The following is a 26,570-nucleotide window of genomic DNA, read 5'->3' as shown; positions in this document are numbered from 1 at the left end:
CGGCCGGTGTGTCCAAAGCAGCCAAGCAAAGATATCAGGACGCCAAATCAAGAGTTAAGGGTTTAAACGGAGAGAGGAAAACGAAAAAACAAAGACCAAGGAAGGAACCCCCCCCTCCCCTCCTCTCTTTTAAAAAAGGCTCACAACAAATCCCAGATACCAAAAGCCAGCAGCAAAGCGAGCGGCTTCCCTTTGGCAGCTTCTAGATGGGGCCACAAGGGGGCACCAACAGGCTGTGCTTGCTTGAGAGTCCCTCGCAGCAGGCAGCAAAAGGAGACTCGCACACCTGTTGGCTCGTGGAGCCCCCCAAGCAGCAGCGTGTATCTGTCTATTTTTGACCAGAGCAAATCAGGGGAAAGCGCGAACGCAGTCCCCCACTACCACAAATTATGCAGTCGAGTTTCCCGCATTTGGGGAAATCGCAGGGGTCAGCACACCCGGAGTGCAATGGATGAGCCTCACCCTGGGAGAACCACCTTAGTGATCATGGTATCTCCCCTGCCAGGTAAGTATGAGTTGGGAGCGCGCCGGCTCGACGGGCGCCCCTCCGGCGCAGGCCCGCTACATCGCGGAGTCTCGGGCGGTGGGGTGAGGCGGGATCCGGGGCCAAAGCCAGGCGTTCCTTCGAGAGGGTGCCACCGAGGCCAGCAGCCTGGGAGCCGGCTACACCCCTTCCATCCCCCCCATGGCAGGCCAAGCTCAAGGCGAAGGCCGTCGTCCAAGATGCACAGCAAGCCAGAGTCATTTGCATAGCGGGGCGGCGGCTTCGGAGCCCAACGTGCGTTCGACGCCTGTAAACAGGCAGAAGGCTGCAGCTCCGGCTGCTCGCTCAGGGCGGCAGGAAGAGGCCCGGCGTCGGAGGCTCAACGTCGGCAGCCCCACCAGGCGGCCGCAAAAAAGGGCCCGGCCGTGCACTTCCTGCTGCTGCAGCCGCAAGTGCCATCTTTGGAGCGTGCCCGCTGCCGCTCGCTACAAAGCTCCCCTCCCGGCTGAACCAAAGGCCAATTCCTGTCACTACACCAGCGGAGGAATCCACAGCCAGCGGGCCCAGGGGGAACTCGGCCGGTGTGTCCAAAGCAGCCAAGCAAAGATATCAGGACGCCAAATCAAGAGTTAAGGGTTTAAACGGAGAGAGGAAAACGAAAAAACAAAGACCAAGGAAGGAACCCCCTCCCCTCCCCTCCCCTCCTCTCTTTTAAAAAAGGCTCACAACAAATCCCAGATACCAAAAGCCAGCAGCAAAGCGAGCGGCTTCCCTTTGGCAGCTTCTAGATGGGGCCACAAGGGGGCACCAACAGGCTGTGCTTGCTTGAGAGTCCCTCGCAGCAGGCAGCAAAAGGAGACTCGCACACCTGTTGGCTCGTGGAGCCCCCCAAGCAGCAGCGTGTATCTGTCTATCTTTGACCAGAGCAAATCAGGGGAAAGCGCGAACGCAGTCCCCCACTACCACAAATTATGCAGTCGAGTTTCCCGCATTTGGGGAAATCGCAGGGGTCAGCACACCCGGCGTGCAATGGATGAGCCTCACCCTGGGAGAACCACCTTAGTGATCATGGTATCTCCCCTGCCAGGTAAGTATGAGTTGGGAGCGCGCCGGCTCGACGGGCGCCCCTCCGGCGCAGGCCCGCTACATCGCGGAGTCTCGGGCGGTGGGGTGAGGCGGGATCCGGGGCCAAAGCCAGGCGTTCCTTCGAGAGGGTGCCACCGAGGCCAGCAGCCTGGGAGCCGGCTACACCCCTTCCATCCCCCCCATGGCAGGCCAAGCTCAAGGCGAAGGCCGTCGTCCAAGATGCACAGCAAGCCAGAGTCATTTGCATAGCGGGGCGGCGGCTTCGGAGCCCAACGTGCGTTCGACGCCTGTAAACAGGCAGAAGGCTGCAGCTCCGGCTGCTCGCTCAGGGCGGCAGGAAGAGGCCCGGCGTCGGAGGCTCAACGTCGGCAGCCCCACCAGGCGGCCGCAAAAAAGGGCCCGGCCGTGCACTTCCTGCTGCTGCAGCCGCAAGTGCCATCTTTGGAGCGTGCCCGCTGCCGCTCGCTACAAAGCTCCCCTCCCGGCTGAACCAAAGGCCAATTCCTGTCACTACACCAGCGGAGGAATCCACAGCCAGCGGGCCCAGGGGGAACTCGGCCGGTGTGTCCAAAGCAGCCAAGCAAAGATATCAGGACGCCAAATCAAGAGTTAAGGGTTTAAACGGAGAGAGGAAAACGAAAAAACAAAGACCAAGGAAGGAACCCCCCCCTCCCCTCCCCTCCCCTCCTCTCTTTTAAAAAAGGCTCACAACAAATCCCAGATACCAAAAGCCAGCAGCAAAGCGAGCGGCTTCCCTTTGGCAGCTTCTAGATGGGGCCACAAGGGGGCACCAACAGGCTGTGCTTGCTTGAGAGTCCCTCGCAGCAGGCAGCAAAAGGAGACTCGCACACCTGTTGGCTCGTGGAGCCCCCCAAGCAGCAGCGTGTATCTGTCTATCTTTGACCAGAGCAAATCAGGGGAAAGCGCGAACGCAGTCCCCCACTACCACAAATTATGCAGTCGAGTTTCCCGCATTTGGGGAAATCGCAGGGGTCAGCACACCCGGAGTGCAATGGATGAGCCTCACCCTGGGAGAACCACCTTAGTGATCATGGTATCTCCCCTGCCAGGTAAGTATGAGTTGGGAGCGCGCCGGCTCGACGGGCGCCCCTCCGGCGCAGGCCCGCTACATCGCGGAGTCTCGGGCGGTGGGGTGAGGCGGGATCCGGGGCCAAAGCCAGGCGTTCCTTCGAGAGGGTGCCACCGAGGCCAGCAGCCTGGGAGCCGGCTACACCCCTTCCATCCCCCCCATGGCAGGCCAAGCTCAAGGCGAAGGCCGTCGTCCAAGATGCACAGCAAGCCAGAGTCATTTGCATAGCGGGGCGGCGGCTTCGGAGCCCAACGTGCGTTCGACGCCTGTAAACAGGCAGAAGGCTGCAGCTCCGGCTGCTCGCTCAGGGCGGCAGGAAGAGGCCCGGCGTCGGAGGCTCAACGTCGGCAGCCCCACCAGGCGGCCGCAAAAAAGGGCCCGGCCGTGCACTTCCTGCTGCTGCAGCCGCAAGTGCCATCTTTGGAGCGTGCCCGCTGCCGCTCGCTACAAAGCTCCCCTCCCGGCTGAACCAAAGGCCAATTCCTGTCACTACACCAGCGGAGGAATCCACAGCCAGCGGGCCCAGGGGGAACTCGGCCGGTGTGTCCAAAGCAGCCAAGCAAAGATATCAGGACGCCAAATCAAGAGTTAAGGGTTTAAACGGAGAGAGGAAAACGAAAAAACAAAGACCAAGGAAGGAACCCCCCCCTCCCCTCCCCTCCCCTCCCCTCCCCTCCTCTCTTTTAAAAAAGGCTCACAACAAATCCCAGATACCAAAAGCCAGCAGCAAAGCGAGCGGCTTCCCTTTGGCAGCTTCTAGATGGGGCCACAAGGGGGCACCAACAGGCTGTGCTTGCTTGAGAGTCCCTCGCAGCAGGCAGCAAAAGGAGACTCGCACACCTGTTGGCTCGTGGAGCCCCCCAAGCAGCAGCGTGTATCTGTCTATCTTTGACCAGAGCAAATCAGGGGAAAGCGCGAACGCAGTCCCCCACTACCACAAATTATGCAGTCGAGTTTCCCGCATTTGGGGAAATCGCAGGGGTCAGCACACCCGGCGTGCAATGGATGAGCCTCACCCTGGGAGAACCACCTTAGTGATCATGGTATCTCCCCTGCCAGGTAAGTATGAGTTGGGAGCGCGCCGGCTCGACGGGCGCCCCTCCGGCGCAGGCCCGCTACATCGCGGAGTCTCGGGCGGTGGGGTGAGGCGGGATCCGGGGCCAAAGCCAGGCGTTCCTTCGAGAGGGTGCCACCGAGGCCAGCAGCCTGGGAGCCGGCTACACCCCTTCCATCCCCCCCATGGCAGGCCAAGCTCAAGGCGAAGGCCGTCGTCCAAGATGCACAGCAAGCCAGAGTCATTTGCATAGCGGGGCGGCGGCTTCGGAGCCCAACGTGCGTTCGACGCCTGTAAACAGGCAGAAGGCTGCAGCTCCGGCTGCTCGCTCAGGGCGGCAGGAAGAGGCCCGGCGTCGGAGGCTCAACGTCGGCAGCCCCACCAGGCGGCCGCAAAAAAGGGCCCGGCCGTGCACTTCCTGCTGCTGCAGCCGCAAGTGCCATCTTTGGAGCGTGCCCGCTGCCGCTCGCTACAAAGCTCCCCTCCCGGCTGAACCAAAGGCCAATTCCTGTCACTACACCAGCGGAGGAATCCACAGCCAGCGGGCCCAGGGGGAACTCGGCCGGTGTGTCCAAAGCAGCCAAGCAAAGATATCAGGACGCCAAATCAAGAGTTAAGGGTTTAAACGGAGAGAGGAAAACGAAAAAACAAAGACCAAGGAAGGAACCCCCCCCTCCCCTCCTCTCTTTTAAAAAAGGCTCACAACAAATCCCAGATACCAAAAGCCAGCAGCAAAGCGAGCGGCTTCCCTTTGGCAGCTTCTAGATGGGGCCACAAGGGGGCACCAACAGGCTGTGCTTGCTTGAGAGTCCCTCGCAGCAGGCAGCAAAAGGAGACTCGCACACCTGTTGGCTCGTGGAGCCCCCCAAGCAGCAGCGTGTATCTGTCTATTTTTGACCAGAGCAAATCAGGGGAAAGCGCGAACGCAGTCCCCCACTACCACAAATTATGCAGTCGAGTTTCCCGCATTTGGGGAAATCGCAGGGGTCAGCACACCCGGAGTGCAATGGATGAGCCTCACCCTGGGAGAACCACCTTAGTGATCATGGTATCTCCCCTGCCAGGTAAGTATGAGTTGGGAGCGCGCCGGCTCGACGGGCGCCCCTCCGGCGCAGGCCCGCTACATCGCGGAGTCTCGGGCGGTGGGGTGAGGCGGGATCCGGGGCCAAAGCCAGGCGTTCCTTCGAGAGGGTGCCACCGAGGCCAGCAGCCTGGGAGCCGGCTACACCCCTTCCATCCCCCCCATGGCAGGCCAAGCTCAAGGCGAAGGCCGTCGTCCAAGATGCACAGCAAGCCAGAGTCATTTGCATAGCGGGGCGGCGGCTTCGGAGCCCAACGTGCGTTCGACGCCTGTAAACAGGCAGAAGGCTGCAGCTCCGGCTGCTCGCTCAGGGCGGCAGGAAGAGGCCCGGCGTCGGAGGCTCAACGTCGGCAGCCCCACCAGGCGGCCGCAAAAAAGGGCCCGGCCGTGCACTTCCTGCTGCTGCAGCCGCAAGTGCCATCTTTGGAGCGTGCCCGCTGCCGCTCGCTACAAAGCTCCCCTCCCGGCTGAACCAAAGGCCAATTCCTGTCACTACACCAGCGGAGGAATCCACAGCCAGCGGGCCCAGGGGGAACTCGGCCGGTGTGTCCAAAGCAGCCAAGCAAAGATATCAGGACGCCAAATCAAGAGTTAAGGGTTTAAACGGAGAGAGGAAAACGAAAAAACAAAGACCAAGGAAGGAACCCCCCCCTCCCCTCCCCTCCCCTCCCCTCCCCTCCCCTCCCCTCCTCTCTTTTAAAAAAGGCTCACAACAAATCCCAGATACCAAAAGCCAGCAGCAAAGCGAGCGGCTTCCCTTTGGCAGCTTCTAGATGGGGCCACAAGGGGGCACCAACAGGCTGTGCTTGCTTGAGAGTCCCTCGCAGCAGGCAGCAAAAGGAGACTCGCACACCTGTTGGCTCGTGGAGCCCCCCAAGCAGCAGCGTGTATCTGTCTATCTTTGACCAGAGCAAATCAGGGGAAAGCGCGAACGCAGTCCCCCACTACCACAAATTATGCAGTCGAGTTTCCCGCATTTGGGGAAATCGCAGGGGTCAGCACACCCGGCGTGCAATGGATGAGCCTCACCCTGGGAGAACCACCTTAGTGATCATGGTATCTCCCCTGCCAGGTAAGTATGAGTTGGGAGCGCGCCGGCTCGACGGGCGCCCCTCCGGCGCAGGCCCGCTACATCGCGGAGTCTCGGGCGGTGGGGTGAGGCGGGATCCGGGGCCAAAGCCAGGCGTTCCTTCGAGAGGGTGCCACCGAGGCCAGCAGCCTGGGAGCCGGCTACACCCCTTCCATCCCCCCCATGGCAGGCCAAGCTCAAGGCGAAGGCCGTCGTCCAAGATGCACAGCAAGCCAGAGTCATTTGCATAGCGGGGCGGCGGCTTCGGAGCCCAACGTGCGTTCGACGCCTGTAAACAGGCAGAAGGCTGCAGCTCCGGCTGCTCGCTCAGGGCGGCAGGAAGAGGCCCGGCGTCGGAGGCTCAACGTCGGCAGCCCCACCAGGCGGCCGCAAAAAAGGGCCCGGCCGTGCACTTCCTGCTGCTGCAGCCGCAAGTGCCATCTTTGGAGCGTGCCCGCTGCCGCTCGCTACAAAGCTCCCCTCCCGGCTGAACCAAAGGCCAATTCCTGTCACTACACCAGCGGAGGAATCCACAGCCAGCGGGCCCAGGGGGAACTCGGCCGGTGTGTCCAAAGCAGCCAAGCAAAGATATCAGGACGCCAAATCAAGAGTTAAGGGTTTAAACGGAGAGAGGAAAACGAAAAAACAAAGACCAAGGAAGGAACCCCCCCCTCCCCTCCCCTCCCCTCCTCTCTTTTAAAAAAGGCTCACAACAAATCCCAGATACCAAAAGCCAGCAGCAAAGCGAGCGGCTTCCCTTTGGCAGCTTCTAGATGGGGCCACAAGGGGGCACCAACAGGCTGTGCTTGCTTGAGAGTCCCTCGCAGCAGGCAGCAAAAGGAGACTCGCACACCTGTTGGCTCGTGGAGCCCCCCAAGCAGCAGCGTGTATCTGTCTATCTTTGACCAGAGCAAATCAGGGGAAAGCGCGAACGCAGTCCCCCACTACCACAAATTATGCAGTCGAGTTTCCCGCATTTGGGGAAATCGCAGGGGTCAGCACACCCGGAGTGCAATGGATGAGCCTCACCCTGGGAGAACCACCTTAGTGATCATGGTATCTCCCCTGCCAGGTAAGTATGAGTTGGGAGCGCGCCGGCTCGACGGGCGCCCCTCCGGCGCAGGCCCGCTACATCGCGGAGTCTCGGGCGGTGGGGTGAGGCGGGATCCGGGGCCAAAGCCAGGCGTTCCTTCGAGAGGGTGCCACCGAGGCCAGCAGCCTGGGAGCCGGCTACACCCCTTCCATCCCCCCCATGGCAGGCCAAGCTCAAGGCGAAGGCCGTCGTCCAAGATGCACAGCAAGCCAGAGTCATTTGCATAGCGGGGCGGCGGCTTCGGAGCCCAACGTGCGTTCGACGCCTGTAAACAGGCAGAAGGCTGCAGCTCCGGCTGCTCGCTCAGGGCGGCAGGAAGAGGCCCGGCGTCGGAGGCTCAACGTCGGCAGCCCCACCAGGCGGCCGCAAAAAAGGGCCCGGCCGTGCACTTCCTGCTGCTGCAGCCGCAAGTGCCATCTTTGGAGCGTGCCCGCTGCCGCTCGCTACAAAGCTCCCCTCCCGGCTGAACCAAAGGCCAATTCCTGTCACTACACCAGCGGAGGAATCCACAGCCAGCGGGCCCAGGGGGAACTCGGCCGGTGTGTCCAAAGCAGCCAAGCAAAGATATCAGGACGCCAAATCAAGAGTTAAGGGTTTAAACGGAGAGAGGAAAACGAAAAAACAAAGACCAAGGAAGGAACCCCCCCCTCCCCTCCCCTCCCCTCCCCTCCCCTCCCCTCCTCTCTTTTAAAAAAGGCTCACAACAAATCCCAGATACCAAAAGCCAGCAGCAAAGCGAGCGGCTTCCCTTTGGCAGCTTCTAGATGGGGCCACAAGGGGGCACCAACAGGCTGTGCTTGCTTGAGAGTCCCTCGCAGCAGGCAGCAAAAGGAGACTCGCACACCTGTTGGCTCGTGGAGCCCCCCAAGCAGCAGCGTGTATCTGTCTATCTTTGACCAGAGCAAATCAGGGGAAAGCGCGAACGCAGTCCCCCACTACCACAAATTATGCAGTCGAGTTTCCCGCATTTGGGGAAATCGCAGGGGTCAGCACACCCGGCGTGCAATGGATGAGCCTCACCCTGGGAGAACCACCTTAGTGATCATGGTATCTCCCCTGCCAGGTAAGTATGAGTTGGGAGCGCGCCGGCTCGACGGGCGCCCCTCCGGCGCAGGCCCGCTACATCGCGGAGTCTCGGGCGGTGGGGTGAGGCGGGATCCGGGGCCAAAGCCAGGCGTTCCTTCGAGAGGGTGCCACCGAGGCCAGCAGCCTGGGAGCCGGCTACACCCCTTCCATCCCCCCCATGGCAGGCCAAGCTCAAGGCGAAGGCCGTCGTCCAAGATGCACAGCAAGCCAGAGTCATTTGCATAGCGGGGCGGCGGCTTCGGAGCCCAACGTGCGTTCGACGCCTGTAAACAGGCAGAAGGCTGCAGCTCCGGCTGCTCGCTCAGGGCGGCAGGAAGAGGCCCGGCGTCGGAGGCTCAACGTCGGCAGCCCCACCAGGCGGCCGCAAAAAAGGGCCCGGCCGTGCACTTCCTGCTGCTGCAGCCGCAAGTGCCATCTTTGGAGCGTGCCCGCTGCCGCTCGCTACAAAGCTCCCCTCCCGGCTGAACCAAAGGCCAATTCCTGTCACTACACCAGCGGAGGAATCCACAGCCAGCGGGCCCAGGGGGAACTCGGCCGGTGTGTCCAAAGCAGCCAAGCAAAGATATCAGGACGCCAAATCAAGAGTTAAGGGTTTAAACGGAGAGAGGAAAACGAAAAAACAAAGACCAAGGAAGGAACCCCCCCCTCCCCTCCTCTCTTTTAAAAAAGGCTCACAACAAATCCCAGATACCAAAAGCCAGCAGCAAAGCGAGCGGCTTCCCTTTGGCAGCTTCTAGATGGGGCCACAAGGGGGCACCAACAGGCTGTGCTTGCTTGAGAGTCCCTCGCAACAGGCAGCAAAAGGAGACTCGCACACCTGTTGGCTCGTGGAGCCCCCCAAGCAGCAGCGTGTATCTGTCTATTTTTGACCAGAGCAAATCAGGGGAAAGCGCGAACGCAGTCCCCCACTACCACAAATTATGCAGTCGAGTTTCCCGCATTTGGGGAAATCGCAGGGGTCAGCACACCCGGAGTGCAATGGATGAGCCTCACCCTGGGAGAACCACCTTAGTGATCATGGTATCTCCCCTGCCAGGTAAGTATGAGTTGGGAGCGCGCCGGCTCGACGGGCGCCCCTCCGGCGCAGGCCCGCTACATCGCGGAGTCTCGGGCGGTGGGGTGAGGCGGGATCCGGGGCCAAAGCCAGGCGTTCCTTCGAGAGGGTGCCACCGAGGCCAGCAGCCTGGGAGCCGGCTACACCCCTTCCATCCCCCCCATGGCAGGCCAAGCTCAAGGCGAAGGCCGTCGTCCAAGATGCACAGCAAGCCAGAGTCATTTGCATAGCGGGGCGGCGGCTTCGGAGCCCAACGTGCGTTCGACGCCTGTAAACAGGCAGAAGGCTGCAGCTCCGGCTGCTCGCTCAGGGCGGCAGGAAGAGGCCCGGCGTCGGAGGCTCAACGTCGGCAGCCCCACCAGGCGGCCGCAAAAAAGGGCCCGGCCGTGCACTTCCTGCTGCTGCAGCCGCAAGTGCCATCTTTGGAGCGTGCCCGCTGCCGCTCGCTACAAAGCTCCCCTCCCGGCTGAACCAAAGGCCAATTCCTGTCACTACACCAGCGGAGGAATCCACAGCCAGCGGGCCCAGGGGGAACTCGGCCGGTGTGTCCAAAGCAGCCAAGCAAAGATATCAGGACGCCAAATCAAGAGTTAAGGGTTTAAACGGAGAGAGGAAAACGAAAAAACAAAGACCAAGGAAGGAACCCCCCCCTCCCCTCCCCTCCTCTCTTTTAAAAAAGGCTCACAACAAATCCCAGATACCAAAAGCCAGCAGCAAAGCGAGCGGCTTCCCTTTGGCAGCTTCTAGATGGGGCCACAAGGGGGCACCAACAGGCTGTGCTTGCTTGAGAGTCCCTCGCAGCAGGCAGCAAAAGGAGACTCGCACACCTGTTGGCTCGTGGAGCCCCCCAAGCAGCAGCGTGTATCTGTCTATCTTTGACCAGAGCAAATCAGGGGAAAGCGCGAACGCAGTCCCCCACTACCACAAATTATGCAGTCGAGTTTCCCGCATTTGGGGAAATCGCAGGGGTCAGCACACCCGGCGTGCAATGGATGAGCCTCACCCTGGGAGAACCACCTTAGTGATCATGGTATCTCCCCTGCCAGGTAAGTATGAGTTGGGAGCGCGCCGGCTCGACGGGCGCCCCTCCGGCGCAGGCCCGCTACATCGCGGAGTCTCGGGCGGTGGGGTGAGGCGGGATCCGGGGCCAAAGCCAGGCGTTCCTTCGAGAGGGTGCCACCGAGGCCAGCAGCCTGGGAGCCGGCTACACCCCTTCCATCCCCCCCATGGCAGGCCAAGCTCAAGGCGAAGGCCGTCGTCCAAGATGCACAGCAAGCCAGAGTCATTTGCATAGCGGGGCGGCGGCTTCGGAGCCCAACGTGCGTTCGACGCCTGTAAACAGGCAGAAGGCTGCAGCTCCGGCTGCTCGCTCAGGGCGGCAGGAAGAGGCCCGGCGTCGGAGGCTCAACGTCGGCAGCCCCACCAGGCGGCCGCAAAAAAGGGCCCGGCCGTGCACTTCCTGCTGCTGCAGCCGCAAGTGCCATCTTTGGAGCGTGCCCGCTGCCGCTCGCTACAAAGCTCCCCTCCCGGCTGAACCAAAGGCCAATTCCTGTCACTACACCAGCGGAGGAATCCACAGCCAGCGGGCCCAGGGGGAACTCGGCCGGTGTGTCCAAAGCAGCCAAGCAAAGATATCAGGACGCCAAATCAAGAGTTAAGGGTTTAAACGGAGAGAGGAAAACGAAAAAACAAAGACCAAGGAAGGAATCCCCCCCTCCCCTCCCCTCCCCTCCTCTCTTTTAAAAAAGGCTCACAACAAATCCCAGATACCAAAAGCCAGCAGCAAAGCGAGCGGCTTCCCTTTGGCAGCTTCTAGATGGGGCCACAAGGGGGCACCAACAGGCTGTGCTTGCTTGAGAGTCCCTCGCAGCAGGCAGCAAAAGGAGACTCGCACACCTGTTGGCTCGTGGAGCCCCCCAAGCAGCAGCGTGTATCTGTCTATCTTTGACCAGAGCAAATCAGGGGAAAGCGCGAACGCAGTCCCCCACTACCACAAATTATGCAGTCGAGTTTCCCGCATTTGGGGAAATCGCAGGGGTCAGCACACCCGGAGTGCAATGGATGAGCCTCACCCTGGGAGAACCACCTTAGTGATCATGGTATCTCCCCTGCCAGGTAAGTATGAGTTGGGAGCGCGCCGGCTCGACGGGCGCCCCTCCGGCGCAGGCCCGCTACATCGCGGAGTCTCGGGCGGTGGGGTGAGGCGGGATCCGGGGCCAAAGCCAGGCGTTCCTTCGAGAGGGTGCCACCGAGGCCAGCAGCCTGGGAGCCGGCTACACCCCTTCCATCCCCCCCATGGCAGGCCAAGCTCAAGGCGAAGGCCGTCGTCCAAGATGCACAGCAAGCCAGAGTCATTTGCATAGCGGGGCGGCGGCTTCGGAGCCCAACGTGCGTTCGACGCCTGTAAACAGGCAGAAGGCTGCAGCTCCGGCTGCTCGCTCAGGGCGGCAGGAAGAGGCCCGGCGTCGGAGGCTCAACGTCGGCAGCCCCACCAGGCGGCCGCAAAAAAGGGCCCGGCCGTGCACTTCCTGCTGCTGCAGCCGCAAGTGCCATCTTTGGAGCGTGCCCGCTGCCGCTCGCTACAAAGCTCCCCTCCCGGCTGAACCAAAGGCCAATTCCTGTCACTACACCAGCGGAGGAATCCACAGCCAGCGGGCCCAGGGGGAACTCGGCCGGTGTGTCCAAAGCAGCCAAGCAAAGATATCAGGACGCCAAATCAAGAGTTAAGGGTTTAAACGGAGAGAGGAAAACGAAAAAACAAAGACCAAGGAAGGAACCCCCCCCTCCCCTCCCCTCCCCTCCCCTCCCCTCCCCTCCTCTCTTTTAAAAAAGGCTCACAACAAATCCCAGATACCAAAAGCCAGCAGCAAAGCGAGCGGCTTCCCTTTGGCAGCTTCTAGATGGGGCCACAAGGGGGCACCAACAGGCTGTGCTTGCTTGAGAGTCCCTCGCAGCAGGCAGCAAAAGGAGACTCGCACACCTGTTGGCTCGTGGAGCCCCCCAAGCAGCAGCGTGTATCTGTCTATCTTTGACCAGAGCAAATCAGGGGAAAGCGCGAACGCAGTCCCCCACTACCACAAATTATGCAGTCGAGTTTCCCGCATTTGGGGAAATCGCAGGGGTCAGCACACCCGGCGTGCAATGGATGAGCCTCACCCTGGGAGAACCACCTTAGTGATCATGGTATCTCCCCTGCCAGGTAAGTATGAGTTGGGAGCGCGCCGGCTCGACGGGCGCCCCTCCGGCGCAGGCCCGCTACATCGCGGAGTCTCGGGCGGTGGGGTGAGGCGGGATCCGGGGCCAAAGCCAGGCGTTCCTTCGAGAGGGTGCCACCGAGGCCAGCAGCCTGGGAGCCGGCTACACCCCTTCCATCCCCCCCATGGCAGGCCAAGCTCAAGGCGAAGGCCGTCGTCCAAGATGCACAGCAAGCCAGAGTCATTTGCATAGCGGGGCGGCGGCTTCGGAGCCCAACGTGCGTTCGACGCCTGTAAACAGGCAGAAGGCTGCAGCTCCGGCTGCTCGCTCAGGGCGGCAGGAAGAGGCCCGGCGTCGGAGGCTCAACGTCGGCAGCCCCACCAGGCGGCCGCAAAAAAGGGCCCGGCCGTGCACTTCCTGCTGCTGCAGCCGCAAGTGCCATCTTTGGAGCGTGCCCGCTGCCGCTCGCTACAAAGCTCCCCTCCCGGCTGAACCAAAGGCCAATTCCTGTCACTACACCAGCGGAGGAATCCACAGCCAGCGGGCCCAGGGGGAACTCGGCCGGTGTGTCCAAAGCAGCCAAGCAAAGATATCAGGACGCCAAATCAAGAGTTAAGGGTTTAAACGGAGAGAGGAAAACGAAAAAACAAAGACCAAGGAAGGAACCCCCCCCTCCCCTCCCCTCCCCTCCTCTCTTTTAAAAAAGGCTCACAACAAATCCCAGATACCAAAAGCCAGCAGCAAAGCGAGCGGCTTCCCTTTGGCAGCTTCTAGATGGGGCCACAAGGGGGCACCAACAGGCTGTGCTTGCTTGAGAGTCCCTCGCAGCAGGCAGCAAAAGGAGACTCGCACACCTGTTGGCTCGTGGAGCCCCCCAAGCAGCAGCGTGTATCTGTCTATCTTTGACCAGAGCAAATCAGGGGAAAGCGCGAACGCAGTCCCCCACTACCACAAATTATGCAGTCGAGTTTCCCGCATTTGGGGAAATCGCAGGGGTCAGCACACCCGGCGTGCAATGGATGAGCCTCACCCTGGGAGAACCACCTTAGTGATCATGGTATCTCCCCTGCCAGGTAAGTATGAGTTGGGAGCGCGCCGGCTCGACGGGCGCCCCTCCGGCGCAGGCCCGCTACATCGCGGAGTCTCGGGCGGTGGGGTGAGGCGGGATCCGGGGCCAAAGCCAGGCGTTCCTTCGAGAGGGTGCCACCGAGGCCAGCAGCCTGGGAGCCGGCTACACCCCTTCCATCCCCCCCATGGCAGGCCAAGCTCAAGGCGAAGGCCGTCGTCCAAGATGCACAGCAAGCCAGAGTCATTTGCATAGCGGGGCGGCGGCTTCGGAGCCCAACGTGCGTTCGACGCCTGTAAACAGGCAGAAGGCTGCAGCTCCGGCTGCTCGCTCAGGGCGGCAGGAAGAGGCCCGGCGTCGGAGGCTCAACGTCGGCAGCCCCACCAGGCGGCCGCAAAAAAGGGCCCGGCCGTGCACTTCCTGCTGCTGCAGCCGCAAGTGCCATCTTTGGAGCGTGCCCGCTGCCGCTCGCTACAAAGCTCCCCTCCCGGCTGAACCAAAGGCCAATTCCTGTCACTACACCAGCGGAGGAATCCACAGCCAGCGGGCCCAGGGGGAACTCGGCCGGTGTGTCCAAAGCAGCCAAGCAAAGATATCAGGACGCCAAATCAAGAGTTAAGGGTTTAAACGGAGAGAGGAAAACGAAAAAACAAAGACCAAGGAAGGAACCCCCCCCTCCCCTCCTCTCTTTTAAAAAAGGCTCACAACAAATCCCAGATACCAAAAGCCAGCAGCAAAGCGAGCGGCTTCCCTTTGGCAGCTTCTAGATGGGGCCACAAGGGGGCACCAACAGGCTGTGCTTGCTTGAGAGTCCCTCGCAGCAGGCAGCAAAAGGAGACTCGCACACCTGTTGGCTCGTGGAGCCCCCCAAGCAGCAGCGTGTATCTGTCTATTTTTGACCAGAGCAAATCAGGGGAAAGCGCGAACGCAGTCCCCCACTACCACAAATTATGCAGTCGAGTTTCCCGCATTTGGGGAAATCGCAGGGGTCAGCACACCCGGAGTGCAATGGATGAGCCTCACCCTGGGAGAACCACCTTAGTGATCATGGTATCTCCCCTGCCAGGTAAGTATGAGTTGGGAGCGCGCCGGCTCGACGGGCGCCCCTCCGGCGCAGGCCCGCTACATCGCGGAGTCTCGGGCGGTGGGGTGAGGCGGGATCCGGGGCCAAAGCCAGGCGTTCCTTCGAGAGGGTGCCACCGAGGCCAGCAGCCTGGGAGCCGGCTACACCCCTTCCATCCCCCCCATGGCAGGCCAAGCTCAAGGCGAAGGCCGTCGTCCAAGATGCACAGCAAGCCAGAGTCATTTGCATAGCGGGGCGGCGGCTTCGGAGCCCAACGTGCGTTCGACGCCTGTAAACAGGCAGAAGGCTGCAGCTCCGGCTGCTCGCTCAGGGCGGCAGGAAGAGGCCCGGCGTCGGAGGCTCAACGTCGGCAGCCCCACCAGGCGGCCGCAAAAAAGGGCCCGGCCGTGCACTTCCTGCTGCTGCAGCCGCAAGTGCCATCTTTGGAGCGTGCCCGCTGCCGCTCGCTACAAAGCTCCCCTCCCGGCTGAACCAAAGGCCAATTCCTGTCACTACACCAGCGGAGGAATCCACAGCCAGCGGGCCCAGGGGGAACTCGGCCGGTGTGTCCAAAGCAGCCAAGCAAAGATATCAGGACGCCAAATCAAGAGTTAAGGGTTTAAACGGAGAGAGGAAAACGAAAAAACAAAGACCAAGGAAGGAACCCCCCCCTCCCCTCCCCTCCCCTCCTCTCTTTTAAAAAAGGCTCACAACAAATCCCAGATACCAAAAGCCAGCAGCAAAGCGAGCGGCTTCCCTTTGGCAGCTTCTAGATGGGGCCACAAGGGGGCACCAACAGGCTGTGCTTGCTTGAGAGTCCCTCGCAGCAGGCAGCAAAAGGAGACTCGCACACCTGTTGGCTCGTGGAGCCCCCCAAGCAGCAGCGTGTATCTGTCTATCTTTGACCAGAGCAAATCAGGGGAAAGCGCGAACGCAGTCCCCCACTACCACAAATTATGCAGTCGAGTTTCCCGCATTTGGGGAAATCGCAGGGGTCAGCACACCCGGCGTGCAATGGATGAGCCTCACCCTGGGAGAACCACCTTAGTGATCATGGTATCTCCCCTGCCAGGTAAGTATGAGTTGGGAGCGCGCCGGCTCGACGGGCGCCCCTCCGGCGCAGGCCCGCTACATCGCGGAGTCTCGGGCGGTGGGGTGAGGCGGGATCCGGGGCCAAAGCCAGGCGTTCCTTCGAGAGGGTGCCACCGAGGCCAGCAGCCTGGGAGCCGGCTACACCCCTTCCATCCCCCCCATGGCAGGCCAAGCTCAAGGCGAAGGCCGTCGTCCAAGATGCACAGCAAGCCAGAGTCATTTGCATAGCGGGGCGGCGGCTTCGGAGCCCAACGTGCGTTCGACGCCTGTAAACAGGCAGAAGGCTGCAGCTCCGGCTGCTCGCTCAGGGCGGCAGGAAGAGGCCCGGCGTCGGAGGCTCAACGTCGGCAGCCCCACCAGGCGGCCGCAAAAAAGGGCCCGGCCGTGCACTTCCTGCTGCTGCAGCCGCAAGTGCCATCTTTGGAGCGTGCCCGCTGCCGCTCGCTACAAAGCTCCCCTCCCGGCTGAACCAAAGGCCAATTCCTGTCACTACACCAGCGGAGGAATCCACAGCCAGCGGGCCCAGGGGGAACTCGGCCGGTGTGTCCAAAGCAGCCAAGCAAAGATATCAGGACGCCAAATCAAGAGTTAAGGGTTTAAACGGAGAGAGGAAAACGAAAAAACAAAGACCAAGGAAGGAACCCCCCCCTCCCCTCCTCTCTTTTAAAAAAGGCTCACAACAAATCCCAGATACCAAAAGCCAGCAGCAAAGCGAGCGGCTTCCCTTTGGCAGCTTCTAGATGGGGCCACAAGGGGGCACCAACAGGCTGTGCTTGCTTGAGAGTCCCTCGCAGCAGGCAGCAAAAGGAGACTCGCACACCTGTTGGCTCGTGGAGCCCCCCAAGCAGCAGCGTGTATCTGTCTATTTTTGACCAGAGCAAATCAGGGGAAAGCGCGAACGCAGTCCCCCACTACCACAAATTATGCAGTCGAGTTTCCCGCATTTGGGGAAATCGCAGGGGTCAGCACACCCGGAGTGCAATGGATGAGCCTCACCCTGGGAGAACCACCTTAGTGATCATGGTATCTCCCCTGCCAGGTAAGTATGAGTTGGGAGCGCGCCGGCTCGACGGGCGCCCCTCCGGCGCAGGCCCGCTACATCGCGGAGTCTCGGGCGGTGGGGTGAGGCGGGATCCGGGGCCAAAGCCAGGCGTTCCTTCGAGAGGGTGCCACCGAGGCCAGCAGCCTGGGAGCCGGCTACACCCCTTCCATCCCCCCCATGGCAGGCCAAGCTCAAGGCGAAGGCCGTCGTCCAAGATGCACAGCAAGCCAGAGTCATTTGCATAGCGGGGCGGCGGCTTCGGAGCCCAACGTGCGTTCGACGCCTGTAAACAGGCAGAAGGCTGCAGCTCCGGCTGCTCGCTCAGGGCGGCAGGAAGAGGCCCGGCGTCGGAGGCTCAACGTCGGCAGCCCCACCAGGCGGCCGCAAAAAAGGGCCCGGCCGTGCACTTCCTGCTGCTGCAGCCGCAAGTGCCATCTTTGGAGCGTGCCCGCTGCCGCTCGCTACAAAGCTCCCCTCCCGGCTGAACCAAAGGCCAATTCCTGTCACTACACCAGCGGAGGAATCCACAGCCAGCGGGCCCAGGGGGAACTCGGCCGGTGTGTCCAAAGCAGCCAAGCAAAGATATCAGGACGCCAAATCAAGAGTTAAGGGTTTAAACGGAGAGAGGAAAACGAAAAAACAAAGACCAAGGAAGGAACCCCCCCCTCCCCTCCCCTCCCCTCCCCTCCCCTCCTCTCTTTTAAAAAAGGCTCACAACAAATCCCAGATACCAAAAGCCAGCAGCAAAGCGAGCGGCTTCCCTTTGGCAGCTTCTAGATGGGGCCACAAGGGGGCACCAACAGGCTGTGCTTGCTTGAGAGTCCCTCGCAGCAGGCAGCAAAAGGAGACTCGCACACCTGTTGGCTCGTGGAGCCCCCCAAGCAGCAGCGTGTATCTGTCTATCTTTGACCAGAGCAAATCAGGGGAAAGCGCGAACGCAGTCCCCCACTACCACAAATTATGCAGTCGAGTTTCCCGCATTTGGGGAAATCGCAGGGGTCAGCACACCCGGCGTGCAATGGATGAGCCTCACCCTGGGAGAACCACCTTAGTGATCATGGTATCTCCCCTGCCAGGTAAGTATGAGTTGGGAGCGCGCCGGCTCGACGGGCGCCCCTCCGGCGCAGGCCCGCTACATCGCGGAGTCTCGGGCGGTGGGGTGAGGCGGGATCCGGGGCCAAAGCCAGGCGTTCCTTCGAGAGGGTGCCACCGAGGCCAGCAGCCTGGGAGCCGGCTACACCCCTTCCATCCCCCCCATGGCAGGCCAAGCTCAAGGCGAAGGCCGTCGTCCAAGATGCACAGCAAGCCAGAGTCATTTGCATAGCGGGGCGGCGGCTTCGGAGCCCAACGTGCGTTCGACGCCTGTAAACAGGCAGAAGGCTGCAGCTCCGGCTGCTCGCTCAGGGCGGCAGGAAGAGGCCCGGCGTCGGAGGCTCAACGTCGGCAGCCCCACCAGGCGGCCGCAAAAAAGGGCCCGGCCGTGCACTTCCTGCTGCTGCAGCCGCAAGTGCCATCTTTGGAGCGTGCCCGCTGCCGCTCGCTACAAAGCTCCCCTCCCGGCTGAACCAAAGGCCAATTCCTGTCACTACACCAGCGGAGGAATCCACAGCCAGCGGGCCCAGGGGGAACTCGGCCGGTGTGTCCAAAGCAGCCAAGCAAAGATATCAGGACGCCAAATCAAGAGTTAAGGGTTTAAACGGAGAGAGGAAAACGAAAAAACAAAGACCAAGGAAGGAACCCCCCCCTCCCCTCCCCTCCCCTCCTCTCTTTTAAAAAAGGCTCACAACAAATCCCAGATACCAAAAGCCAGCAGCAAAGCGAGCGGCTTCCCTTTGGCAGCTTCTAGATGGGGCCACAAGGGGGCACCAACAGGCTGTGCTTGCTTGAGAGTCCCTCGCAGCAGGCAGCAAAAGGAGACTCGCACACCTGTTGGCTCGTGGAGCCCCCCAAGCAGCAGCGTGTATCTGTCTATCTTTGACCAGAGCAAATCAGGGGAAAGCGCGAACGCAGTCCCCCACTACCACAAATTATGCAGTCGAGTTTCCCGCATTTGGGGAAATCGCAGGGGTCAGCACACCCGGCGTGCAATGGATGAGCCTCACCCTGGGAGAACCACCTTAGTGATCATGGTATCTCCCCTGCCAGGTAAGTATGAGTTGGGAGCGCGCCGGCTCGACGGGCGCCCCTCCGGCGCAGGCCCGCTACATCGCGGAGTCTCGGGCGGTGGGGTGAGGCGGGATCCGGGGCCAAAGCCAGGCGTTCCTTCGAGAGGGTGCCACCGAGGCCAGCAGCCTGGGAGCCGGCTACACCCCTTCCATCCCCCCCCATGGCAGGCCAAGCTCAAGGCGAAGGCCGTCGTCCAAGATGCACAGCAAGCCAGAGTCATTTGCATAGCGGGGCGGCGGCTTCGGAGCCCAACGTGCGTTCGACGCCTGTAAACAGGCAGAAGGCTGCAGCTCCGGCTGCTCGCTCAGGGCGGCAGGAAGAGGCCCGGCGTCGGAGGCTCAACGTCGGCAGCCCCACCAGGCGGGCCGCAAAAAAGGGCCCGGCCGTGCACTTCCTGCTGCTGCAGCCGCAAGTGCCATCTTTGGAGCGTGCCCGCTGCCGCTCGCTACAAAGCTCCCCTCCCCGGCTGAACCAAAGGCCAATTCCTGTCACTACACCAGCGGAGGAATCCACAGCCAGCGGGCCCAGGGGGAACTCGGCCGGTGTGTCCAAAGCAGCCAAGCAAAGATATCAGGACGCCAAATCAAGAGTTAAGGGTTTAAACGGAGAGAGGAAAACGAAAAAACCAAAGACCAAGGAAGGAACCCCCCCCTCCCTCCCCTCCCCTCCTCTCTTTTAAAAAAGGCTCACAACAAATCCCAGATACCAAAAGCCAGCAGCAAAGCGAGCGGCTTCCCTTTGGCAGCTTCTAGATGGGGCCACAAGGGGGCACCAACAGGCTGTGCTTGCTTGAGAGTCCCTCGCAGCAGGCAGCAAAAGGAGACTCGCACACCTGTTGGCTCGTGGAGCCCCCCAAGCAGCAGCGTGTATCTGTCTATCTTTGACCAGAGCAAATCAGGGGAAAGCGCGAACGCAGTCCCCCACTACCACAAATTATGCAGTCGAGTTTCCCGCATTTGGGGAAGATCGCAGGGGTCAGCACACCCCGGAGTGCAATGGATGAGCCTCACCCTGGGAGAACCACCTTAGTGATCATGGTATCTCCCCTGCCAGGTAAGTATGAGTTGGGAGCGCGCCGGCTCGACGGGCGCCCCTCCGGCGCAGGCCCGCTACATCGCGGAGTCTCGGGCGGTGGGGTGAGGCGGGATCCGGGGCCAAAGCCAGGCGTTCCTTCGAGAGGGTGCCACCGAGGCCAGCAGCCTGGGAGCCGGCTACACCCCTTCCATCCCCCCCCATGGCAGGCCAAGCTCAAGGCGAAGGCCGTCGTCCAAGATGCACAGCAAGCCAGAGTCATTTGCATAGCGGGGCGGCGGCTTCGGAGCCCAACGTGCGTTCGACGCCTGTAAACAGGCAGAAGGCTGCAGCTCCGGCTGCTCGCTCAGGGCGGCAGGAAGAGGCCCGGCGTCGGAGGCTCAACGTCGGCAGCCCCACCAGGCGGCCGCAAAAAAAGGGCCCGGCCGTGCACTTCCTGCTGCTGCAGCCGCAAGTGCCATCTTTGGAGCGTGCCCGCTGCCGCTCGCTACAAAGCTCCCCTCCCGGCTGAACCAAAGGCCAATTCCTGTCACTACACCAGCGGAGGAATCCACAGCCAGCGGGCCCAGGGGGAACTCGGCCGGTGTGTCCAAAGCAGCCAAGCAAAGATATCAGGACGCCAAATCAAGAGTTAAGGGTTTAAACGGAGAGAGGAAAACGAAAAAACAAAGACCAAGGAAGGAACCCCCCCCTCCCCTCCCCTCCCCTCCCCTCCCCTCCCCTCCCCTCCCCTCCCCTCCCCCTCCCCTCCCCTCCCCTCCCCTCCCCTCCCCTCCCCTCCTCTCTTTTAAAAAAGGCTCACAACAAATCCCAGATACCAAAAGCCAGCAGCAAAGCGAGCGGCTTCCCTTTGGCAGCTTCTAGATGGGGCCACAAGGGGGCACCAACAGGCTGTGCTTGCTTGAGAGTCCCTCGCAGCAGGCAGCAAAAGGAGACTCGCACACCTGTTGGCTCGTGGAGCCCCCCAAGCAGCAGCGTGTATCTGTCTATTTTTGACCAGAGCAAATCAGGGGAAAGCGCGAACGCAGTCCCCCACTACCACAAATTATGCAGTCGAGTTTCCCGCATTTGGGGAAATCGCAGGGGTCAGCACACCCGGAGTGCAATGGATGAGCCTCACCCTGGGAGAACCACCTTAGTGATCATGGTATCTCCCCTGCCAGGTAAGTATGAGTTGGGAGCGCGCCGGCTCGACGGGCGCCCCTCCGGCGCAGGCCCGCTACATCGCGGAGTCTCGGGCGGTGGGGTGAGGCGGGATCCGGGGCCAAAGCCAGGCGTTCCTTCGAGAGGGTGCCACCGAGGCCAGCAGCCTGGGAGCCGGCTACACCCCTTCCATCCCCCCCATGGCAGGCCAAGCTCAAGGCGAAGGCCGTCGTCCAAGATGCACAGCAAGCCAGAGTCATTTGCATAGCGGGGCGGCGGCTTCGGAGCCCAACGTGCGTTCGACGCCTGTAAACAGGCAGAAGGCTGCAGCTCCGGCTGCTCGCTCAGGGCGGCAGGAAGAGGCCCGGCGTCGGAGGCTCAACGTCGGCAGCCCCACCAGGCGGCCGCAAAAAAGGGCCCGGCCGTGCACTTCCTGCTGCTGCAGCCGCAAGTGCCATCTTTGGAGCGTGCCCGCTGCCGCTCGCTACAAAGCTCCCCTCCCGGCTGAACCAAAGGCCAATTCCTGTCACTACACCAGCGGAGGAATCCACAGCCAGCGGGCCCAGGGGGAACTCGGCCGGTGTGTCCAAAGCAGCCAAGCAAAGATATCAGGACGCCAAATCAAGAGTTAAGGGTTTAAACGGAGAGAGGAAAACGAAAAAACAAAGACCAAGGAAGGAACCCCCCCCTCCCCTCCCCTCCCCTCCTCTCTTTTAAAAAAGGCTCACAACAAATCCCAGATACCAAAAGCCAGCAGCAAAGCGAGCGGCTTCCCTTTGGCAGCTTCTAGATGGGGCCACAAGGGGGCACCAACAGGCTGTGCTTGCTTGAGAGTCCCTCGCAGCAGGCAGCAAAAGGAGACTCGCACACCTGTTGGCTCGTGGAGCCCCCCAAGCAGCAGCGTGTATCTGTCTATCTTTGACCAGAGCAAATCAGGGGAAAGCGCGAACGCAGTCCCCCACTACCACAAATTATGCAGTCGAGTTTCCCGCATTTGGGGAAATCGCAGGGGTCAGCACACCCGGCGTGCAATGGATGAGCCTCACCCTGGGAGAACCACCTTAGTGATCATGGTATCTCCCCTGCCAGGTAAGTATGAGTTGGGAGCGCGCCGGCTCGACGGGCGCCCCTCCGGCGCAGGCCCGCTACATCGCGGAGTCTCGGGCGGTGGGGTGAGGCGGGATCCGGGGCCAAAGCCAGGCGTTCCTTCGAGAGGGTGCCACCGAGGCCAGCAGCCTGGGAGCCGGCTACACCCCTTCCATCCCCCCCATGGCAGGCCAAGCTCAAGGCGAAGGCCGTCGTCCAAGATGCACAGCAAGCCAGAGTCATTTGCATAGCGGGGCGGCGGCTTCGGAGCCCAACGTGCGTTCGACGCCTGTAAACAGGCAGAAGGCTGCAGCTCCGGCTGCTCGCTCAGGGCGGCAGGAAGAGGCCCGGCGTCGGAGGCTCAACGTCGGCAGCCCCACCAGGCGGCCGCAAAAAAGGGCCCGGCCGTGCACTTCCTGCTGCTGCAGCCGCAAGTGCCATCTTTGGAGCGTGCCCGCTGCCGCTCGCTACAAAGCTCCCCTCCCGGCTGAACCAAAGGCCAATTCCTGTCACTACACCAGCGGAGGAATCCACAGCCAGCGGGCCCAGGGGGAACTCGGCCGGTGTGTCCAAAGCAGCCAAGCAAAGATATCAGGACGCCAAATCAAGAGTTAAGGGTTTAAACGGAGAGAGGAAAACGAAAAAACAAAGACCAAGGAAGGAACCCCCCCCTCCCCTCCTCTCTTTTAAAAAAGGCTCACAACAAATCCCAGATACCAAAAGCCAGCAGCAAAGCGAGCGGCTTCCCTTTGGCAGCTTCTAGATGGGGCCACAAGGGGGCACCAACAGGCTGTGCTTGCTTGAGAGTCCCTCGCAGCAGGCAGCAAAAGGAGACTCGCACACCTGTTGGCTCGTGGAGCCCCCCAAGCAGCAGCGTGTATCTGTCTATTTTTGACCAGAGCAAATCAGGGGAAAGCGCGAACGCAGTCCCCCACTACCACAAATTATGCAGTCGAGTTTCCCGCATTTGGGGAAATCGCAGGGGTCAGCACACCCGGAGTGCAATGGATGAGCCTCACCCTGGGAGAACCACCTTAGTGATCATGGTATCTCCCCTGCCAGGTAAGTATGAGTTGGGAGCGCGCCGGCTCGACGGGCGCCCCTCCGGCGCAGGCCCGCTACATCGCGGAGTCTCGGGCGGTGGGGTGAGGCGGGATCCGGGGCCAAAGCCAGGCGTTCCTTCGAGAGGGTGCCACCGAGGCCAGCAGCCTGGGAGCCGGCTACACCCCTTCCATCCCCCCCATGGCAGGCCAAGCTCAAGGCGAAGGCCGTCGTCCAAGATGCACAGCAAGCCAGAGTCATTTGCATAGCGGGGCGGCGGCTTCGGAGCCCAACGTGCGTTCGACGCCTGTAAACAGGCAGAAGGCTGCAGCTCCGGCTGCTCGCTCAGGGCGGCAGGAAGAGGCCCGGCGTCGGAGGCTCAACGTCGGCAGCCCCACCAGGCGGCCGCAAAAAAGGGCCCGGCCGTGCACTTCCTGCTGCTGCAGCCGCAAGTGCCATCTTTGGAGCGTGCCCGCTGCCGCTCGCTACAAAGCTCCCCTCCCGGCTGAACCAAAGGCCAATTCCTGTCACTACACCAGCGGAGGAATCCACAGCCAGCGGGCCCAGGGGGAACTCGGCCGGTGTGTCCAAAGCAGCCAAGCAAAGATATCAGGACGCCAAATCAAGAGTTAAGGGTTTAAACGGAGAGAGGAAAACGAAAAAACAAAGACCAAGGAAGGAACCCCCCCCTCCCCTCCCCTCCCCTCCTCTCTTTTAAAAAAGGCTCACAACAAATCCCAGATACCAAAAGCCAGCAGCAAAGCGAGCGGCTTCCCTTTGGCAGCTTCTAGATGGGGCCACAAGGGGGCACCAACAGGCTGTGCTTGCTTGAGAGTCCCTCGCAGCAGGCAGCAAAAGGAGACTCGCACACCTGTTGGCTCGTGGAGCCCCCCAAGCAGCAGCGTGTATCTGTCTATCTTTGACCAGAGCAAATCAGGGGAAAGCGCGAACGCAGTCCCCCACTACCACAAATTATGCAGTCGAGTTTCCCGCATTTGGGGAAATCGCAGGGGTCAGCACACCCGGCGTGCAATGGATGAGCCTCACCCTGGGAGAACCACCTTAGTGATCATGGTATCTCCCCTGCCAGGTAAGTATGAGTTGGGAGCGCGCCGGCTCGACGGGCGCCCCTCCGGCGCAGGCCCGCTACATCGCGGAGTCTCGGGCGGTGGGGTGAGGCGGGATCCGGGGCCAAAGCCAGGCGTTCCTTCGAGAGGGTGCCACCGAGGCCAGCAGCCTGGGAGCCGGCTACACCCCTTCCATCCCCCCCATGGCAGGCCAAGCTCAAGGCGAAGGCCGTCGTCCAAGATGCACAGCAAGCCAGAGTCATTTGCATAGCGGGGCGGCGGCTTCGGAGCCCAACGTGCGTTCGACGCCTGTAAACAGGCAGAAGGCTGCAGCTCCGGCTGCTCGCTCAGGGCGGCAGGAAGAGGCCCGGCGTCGGAGGCTCAACGTCGGCAGCCCCACCAGGCGGCCGCAAAAAAGGGCCCGGCCGTGCACTTCCTGCTGCTGCAGCCGCAAGTGCCATCTTTGGAGCGTGCCCGCTGCCGCTCGCTACAAAGCTCCCCTCCCGGCTGAACCAAAGGCCAATTCCTGTCACTACACCAGCGGAGGAATCCACAGCCAGCGGGCCCAGGGGGAACTCGGCCGGTGTGTCCAAAGCAGCCAAGCAAAGATATCAGGACGCCAAATCAAGAGTTAAGGGTTTAAACGGAGAGAGGAAAACGAAAAAACAAAGACCAAGGAAGGAACCCCCCCCTCCCCTCCCCTCCCCTCCTCTCTTTTAAAAAAGGCTCACAACAAATCCCAGATACCAAAAGCCAGCAGCAAAGCGAGCGGCTTCCCTTTGGCAGCTTCTAGATGGGGCCACAAGGGGGCACCAACAGGCTGTGCTTGCTTGAGAGTCCCTCGCAGCAGGCAGCAAAAGGAGACTCGCACACCTGTTGGCTCGTGGAGCCCCCCAAGCAGCAGCGTGTATCTGTCTATCTTTGACCAGAGCAAATCAGGGGAAAGCGCGAACGCAGTCCCCCACTACCACAAATTATGCAGTCGAGTTTCCCGCATTTGGGGAAATCGCAGGGGTCAGCACACCCGGAGTGCAATGGATGAGCCTCACCCTGGGAGAACCACCTTAGTGATCATGGTATCTCCCCTGCCAGGTAAGTATGAGTTGGGAGCGCGCCGGCTCGACGGGCGCCCCTCCGGCGCAGGCCCGCTACATCGCGGAGTCTCGGGCGGTGGGGTGAGGCGGGATCCGGGGCCAAAGCCAGGCGTTCCTTCGAGAGGGTGCCACCGAGGCCAGCAGCCTGGGAGCCGGCTACACCCCTTCCATCCCCCCCATGGCAGGCCAAGCTCAAGGCGAAGGCCGTCGTCCAAGATGCACAGCAAGCCAGAGTCATTTGCATAGCGGGGCGGCGGCTTCGGAGCCCAACGTGCGTTCGACGCCTGTAAACAGGCAGAAGGCTGCAGCTCCGGCTGCTCGCTCAGGGCGGCAGGAAGAGGCCCGGCGTCGGAGGCTCAACGTCGGCAGCCCCACCAGGCGGCCGCAAAAAAGGGCCCGGCCGTGCACTTCCTGCTGCTGCAGCCGCAAGTGCCATCTTTGGAGCGTGCCCGCTGCCGCTCGCTACAAAGCTCCCCTCCCGGCTGAACCAAAGGCCAATTCCTGTCACTACACCAGCGGAGGAATCCACAGCCAGCGGGCCCAGGGGGAACTCGGCCGGTGTGTCCAAAGCAGCCAAGCAAAGATATCAGGACGCCAAATCAAGAGTTAAGGGTTTAAACGGAGAGAGGAAAACGAAAAAACAAAGACCAAGGAAGGAACCCCCCCCTCCCCTCCCCTCCCCTCCTCTCTTTTAAAAAAGGCTCACAACAAATCCCAGATACCAAAAGCCAGCAGCAAAGCGAGCGGCTTCCCTTTGGCAGCTTCTAGATGGGGCCACAAGGGGGCACCAACAGGCTGTGCTTGCTTGAGAGTCCCTCGCAGCAGGCAGCAAAAGGAGACTCGCACACCTGTTGGCTCGTGGAGCCCCCCAAGCAGCAGCGTGTATCTGTCTATCTTTGACCAGAGCAAATCAGGGGAAAGCGCGAACGCAGTCCCCCACTACCACAAATTATGCAGTCGAGTTTCCCGCATTTGGGGAAATCGCAGGGGTCAGCACACCCGGCGTGCAATGGATGAGCCTCACCCTGGGAGAACCACCTTAGTGATCATGGTATCTCCCCTGCCAGGTAAGTATGAGTTGGGAGCGCGCCGGCTCGACGGGCGCCCCTCCGGCGCAGGCCCGCTACATCGCGGAGTCTCGGGCGGTGGGGTGAGGCGGGATCCGGGGCCAAAGCCAGGCGTTCCTTCGAGAGGGTGCCACCGAGGCCAGCAGCCTGGGAGCCGGCTACACCCCTTCCATCCCCCCCATGGCAGGCCAAGCTCAAGGCGAAGGCCGTCGTCCAAGATGCACAGCAAGCCAGAGTCATTTGCATAGCGGGGCGGCGGCTTCGGAGCCCAACGTGCGTTCGACGCCTGTAAACAGGCAGAAGGCTGCAGCTCCGGCTG

General features: G+C 61.5%; 25 non-coding genes across 25 annotated transcripts; all 25 read right to left on the bottom strand.

Annotated features, from left to right (window-relative positions):
• Positions 1-349: 349 nt before the first annotated feature.
• LOC142287818 (U1 spliceosomal RNA) lies at positions 350-513 on the bottom strand. The gene has a single exon (XR_012748721.1). It is a non-coding gene; the product is annotated as a U1 spliceosomal RNA (small nuclear RNA).
• A 902-nt stretch (positions 514-1,415) lies between these two features.
• Positions 1,416-1,579, bottom strand: LOC142287781 (U1 spliceosomal RNA). Its single transcript, XR_012748688.1, has one exon. It is a non-coding gene; the product is annotated as a U1 spliceosomal RNA (small nuclear RNA).
• Positions 1,580-2,484: 905 nt separating this feature from the next.
• On the bottom strand, positions 2,485-2,648 carry LOC142287815 (U1 spliceosomal RNA). The gene has a single exon (XR_012748719.1). It is a non-coding gene; the product is annotated as a U1 spliceosomal RNA (small nuclear RNA).
• Positions 2,649-3,563: 915 nt separating this feature from the next.
• On the bottom strand, positions 3,564-3,727 carry LOC142287780 (U1 spliceosomal RNA). Its single transcript, XR_012748687.1, has one exon. It is a non-coding gene; the product is annotated as a U1 spliceosomal RNA (small nuclear RNA).
• Positions 3,728-4,622: 895 nt separating this feature from the next.
• Positions 4,623-4,786, bottom strand: LOC142287804 (U1 spliceosomal RNA). Its single transcript, XR_012748708.1, has one exon. It is a non-coding gene; the product is annotated as a U1 spliceosomal RNA (small nuclear RNA).
• Positions 4,787-5,711: 925 nt separating this feature from the next.
• Positions 5,712-5,875, bottom strand: LOC142287778 (U1 spliceosomal RNA). The gene has a single exon (XR_012748685.1). It is a non-coding gene; the product is annotated as a U1 spliceosomal RNA (small nuclear RNA).
• A 905-nt stretch (positions 5,876-6,780) lies between these two features.
• Positions 6,781-6,944, bottom strand: LOC142287792 (U1 spliceosomal RNA). Its single transcript, XR_012748697.1, has one exon. It is a non-coding gene; the product is annotated as a U1 spliceosomal RNA (small nuclear RNA).
• A 920-nt stretch (positions 6,945-7,864) lies between these two features.
• On the bottom strand, positions 7,865-8,028 carry LOC142287777 (U1 spliceosomal RNA). The gene has a single exon (XR_012748684.1). It is a non-coding gene; the product is annotated as a U1 spliceosomal RNA (small nuclear RNA).
• Positions 8,029-8,923: 895 nt separating this feature from the next.
• On the bottom strand, positions 8,924-9,087 carry LOC142287779 (U1 spliceosomal RNA). The gene has a single exon (XR_012748686.1). It is a non-coding gene; the product is annotated as a U1 spliceosomal RNA (small nuclear RNA).
• Positions 9,088-9,987: 900 nt separating this feature from the next.
• On the bottom strand, positions 9,988-10,151 carry LOC142287776 (U1 spliceosomal RNA). The gene has a single exon (XR_012748683.1). It is a non-coding gene; the product is annotated as a U1 spliceosomal RNA (small nuclear RNA).
• Positions 10,152-11,056: 905 nt separating this feature from the next.
• LOC142287768 (U1 spliceosomal RNA) lies at positions 11,057-11,220 on the bottom strand. The gene has a single exon (XR_012748675.1). It is a non-coding gene; the product is annotated as a U1 spliceosomal RNA (small nuclear RNA).
• Positions 11,221-12,140: 920 nt separating this feature from the next.
• LOC142287775 (U1 spliceosomal RNA) lies at positions 12,141-12,304 on the bottom strand. Its single transcript, XR_012748682.1, has one exon. It is a non-coding gene; the product is annotated as a U1 spliceosomal RNA (small nuclear RNA).
• Positions 12,305-13,209: 905 nt separating this feature from the next.
• LOC142287774 (U1 spliceosomal RNA) lies at positions 13,210-13,373 on the bottom strand. Its single transcript, XR_012748681.1, has one exon. It is a non-coding gene; the product is annotated as a U1 spliceosomal RNA (small nuclear RNA).
• An 895-nt stretch (positions 13,374-14,268) lies between these two features.
• LOC142287857 (U1 spliceosomal RNA) lies at positions 14,269-14,432 on the bottom strand. Its single transcript, XR_012748760.1, has one exon. It is a non-coding gene; the product is annotated as a U1 spliceosomal RNA (small nuclear RNA).
• Positions 14,433-15,337: 905 nt separating this feature from the next.
• On the bottom strand, positions 15,338-15,501 carry LOC142287773 (U1 spliceosomal RNA). The gene has a single exon (XR_012748680.1). It is a non-coding gene; the product is annotated as a U1 spliceosomal RNA (small nuclear RNA).
• An 895-nt stretch (positions 15,502-16,396) lies between these two features.
• On the bottom strand, positions 16,397-16,560 carry LOC142287846 (U1 spliceosomal RNA). The gene has a single exon (XR_012748749.1). It is a non-coding gene; the product is annotated as a U1 spliceosomal RNA (small nuclear RNA).
• Positions 16,561-17,475: 915 nt separating this feature from the next.
• On the bottom strand, positions 17,476-17,639 carry LOC142287772 (U1 spliceosomal RNA). The gene has a single exon (XR_012748679.1). It is a non-coding gene; the product is annotated as a U1 spliceosomal RNA (small nuclear RNA).
• A 905-nt stretch (positions 17,640-18,544) lies between these two features.
• On the bottom strand, positions 18,545-18,708 carry LOC142287771 (U1 spliceosomal RNA). Its single transcript, XR_012748678.1, has one exon. It is a non-coding gene; the product is annotated as a U1 spliceosomal RNA (small nuclear RNA).
• Positions 18,709-19,616: 908 nt separating this feature from the next.
• LOC142287814 (U1 spliceosomal RNA) lies at positions 19,617-19,782 on the bottom strand. The gene has a single exon (XR_012748718.1). It is a non-coding gene; the product is annotated as a U1 spliceosomal RNA (small nuclear RNA).
• A 978-nt stretch (positions 19,783-20,760) lies between these two features.
• On the bottom strand, positions 20,761-20,924 carry LOC142287835 (U1 spliceosomal RNA). The gene has a single exon (XR_012748738.1). It is a non-coding gene; the product is annotated as a U1 spliceosomal RNA (small nuclear RNA).
• Positions 20,925-21,829: 905 nt separating this feature from the next.
• LOC142287770 (U1 spliceosomal RNA) lies at positions 21,830-21,993 on the bottom strand. Its single transcript, XR_012748677.1, has one exon. It is a non-coding gene; the product is annotated as a U1 spliceosomal RNA (small nuclear RNA).
• Positions 21,994-22,888: 895 nt separating this feature from the next.
• On the bottom strand, positions 22,889-23,052 carry LOC142287823 (U1 spliceosomal RNA). Its single transcript, XR_012748727.1, has one exon. It is a non-coding gene; the product is annotated as a U1 spliceosomal RNA (small nuclear RNA).
• A 905-nt stretch (positions 23,053-23,957) lies between these two features.
• On the bottom strand, positions 23,958-24,121 carry LOC142287769 (U1 spliceosomal RNA). Its single transcript, XR_012748676.1, has one exon. It is a non-coding gene; the product is annotated as a U1 spliceosomal RNA (small nuclear RNA).
• Positions 24,122-25,026: 905 nt separating this feature from the next.
• LOC142287761 (U1 spliceosomal RNA) lies at positions 25,027-25,190 on the bottom strand. The gene has a single exon (XR_012748669.1). It is a non-coding gene; the product is annotated as a U1 spliceosomal RNA (small nuclear RNA).
• A 905-nt stretch (positions 25,191-26,095) lies between these two features.
• LOC142287766 (U1 spliceosomal RNA) lies at positions 26,096-26,259 on the bottom strand. The gene has a single exon (XR_012748674.1). It is a non-coding gene; the product is annotated as a U1 spliceosomal RNA (small nuclear RNA).
• Between the last annotated feature and the right edge of the window lie 311 nt (positions 26,260-26,570).

The sequence above is a fragment of the Anomaloglossus baeobatrachus genome, unplaced genomic scaffold (genome assembly GCF_048569485.1).
Source record: "Anomaloglossus baeobatrachus isolate aAnoBae1 unplaced genomic scaffold, aAnoBae1.hap1 Scaffold_760, whole genome shotgun sequence".
Taxonomy (NCBI): Eukaryota; Metazoa; Chordata; class Amphibia; order Anura; family Aromobatidae; genus Anomaloglossus; species Anomaloglossus baeobatrachus.
The sequence above is the reverse complement of the archived record's forward strand: the minus strand, read 5'-3'. Positions and strand labels throughout refer to the sequence as shown.